The sequence below is a fragment of the Morone saxatilis genome, unplaced genomic scaffold (assembly GCF_004916995.1).
Source record: "Morone saxatilis isolate NCDOM2014 unplaced genomic scaffold, NCSU_SB_2.0 Contig17, whole genome shotgun sequence".
Classification (NCBI taxonomy): Eukaryota; Metazoa; Chordata; class Actinopteri; family Moronidae; genus Morone; species Morone saxatilis.
Window position 1 is genome coordinate 27,975,859 of NW_023339729.1, and position 1,847 is coordinate 27,977,705.

Sequence of the window (1,847 nt, forward strand, 5' to 3'; positions counted from 1 at the left end):
GCAAAATTTTTAAAGCCACAAACCACCTAGTGTGAGATTTTGTGTTGTCTGCCTCTGTGTGTATACCTGGACATGTTGTGGTTGGGCACTGCTGTAGTTGGGTCCAGGGCTGAATGTTGAATCCGAGTCCTGCTTTCCTACTGACAGGGTTGTGTTTGTGTAACAGAGTCTGGATAGTGTGTGATTCTACCTGCCATATATCCCGTAGAGTAGGTTTAGTGGCTCTGTCTCAGTAGGGAAATGCTGCCAGTTCATGAAAGAAATGCCTGAGGTAAGTTGTACTGTATAATTCCACACAAAAGGAGCTAATTCATAATATGTCCTCAGTATGAACATGCTAGTATTGTGACTTACTGAAATGTTAAAGCCTGACAAATGAACATAATATACTTTACAATGCTAAACTGGTCTTATAATGTGAAACAGCTGCACTTGGCTTACGGCCATACCACCCTGAGCACGCCCGATCTCGTCCGATCTCGGAAGCTAAGCAGGGTCGGGTCCTGGTTAGTACTTGGATGGGAGACCGCCTGGGAATACCAGGTGCTGTGGCTCAGGAGGTATAGCGGGCGGTCCACCAATCAAAGTTTGGCAGTTCGATCCCTGGCTCCTCCCTCTGCATATCAAAGGATCCTTGGGCAAGATACTGAACCCCAAATTCATTGCTGCCGATGCATGACTGCTGATGAGCAGTTGGCACCTTGTAATGGGATGAATGGGTGAATGTGACATGTAGTGTAAAGCATTTTGAGTTGTTAAAAGACTAAATGCACTATATAAGTGCAGTCTATTTACCATTTACTTGGCAACCAAGCTAGCTAGTAGATATGCTAATAACTTGACTTTTTAAAGTGTTCTGAATCTGCGCCGACCGTGGTCTGGACAGGAACACTCATACAGTGGGCTCCACTGTGTGAGTGTTCCTGTCCAGACAATGGCAGCACAGAAATAGACACAGGCCTCCCGCTCATCATTCCTCCACCCAACACAACACAGTCAAAGGGACTGCTTAACTAGCTGGTTTCATGGGTGTCTGGCTTAGCTCAGTTACATTAAGTTAACATTAATGGCTTTGTAACTTTGAAATGAAACAAATAGGTTTTATATAAAATGTAATGAATTGGTATCTTTTTTTTTTCTTTTACAGACATAAAAATGCCTGTGAAAAAGTGCTAGAAATTATTTTCACTCAAATGTTACGCCGCCAAACATTTCCTGGAGACTGATCACAGTCATTTACAGTAAATTAGATTCTTATTTGACATTAACATCTCCAACCATGCTCTGTGTTGCAGAGGGGATGACAGAAATGAAGGAGATGCAAATTACATGCTAATTTTCTATTTGATTTGTACTGTAACTATACAGCGTTTGCTCTAAAAAGTTTTGTTCTAATTTTCAAGATTTTGGTATTGTGTCTTTTTAAATAACGATACATGCACTGATAAGTTGTTTTTCTTAAAAATAAATGAAAACTATACATACAAATTTCCCCTCATTAAGCAACAGCCCTCCCACTCTTTCCTACTGTAGCCATGACAACAGACAGACCCCCTCCTTTGTCTGCCAGCCTCAAATTCAAGGACCAATCAAGTTCAATGTAAAATTGGTTCAACAGGTCAGTAGTGGCAGAACACACACACACACAGTCAGACTGATGAAATTTAGAGCAGTTAACTGAGAGAGCTACTCCACCCAGCACGTACTCCCTCTCTCTCTCTGTGTGGTTGTTTATCACTCTGATCGGCCTACATGTCTCCAAACCAAATGTTTGGGCTGCGTTCATTAAACCCACGGTCTGGGCTTTTCTAAACTCTCCAGGGGTGCATGTGGTGTCCCAAAACCTT

The 1,847-nt window shown here is 42.2% G+C and overlaps 1 non-coding gene across 1 annotated transcript; it reads left to right on the forward strand.

The window, feature by feature from the left end:
• The first annotated feature begins 435 nt into the window (after nt 1–435).
• On the forward strand, nt 436–555 carry LOC118327652. Its single transcript, XR_004796710.1, has one exon. It is a non-coding gene; the product is annotated as a 5S ribosomal RNA (ribosomal RNA).
• The last annotated feature ends 1,292 nt before the right edge of the window (nt 556–1,847 follow it).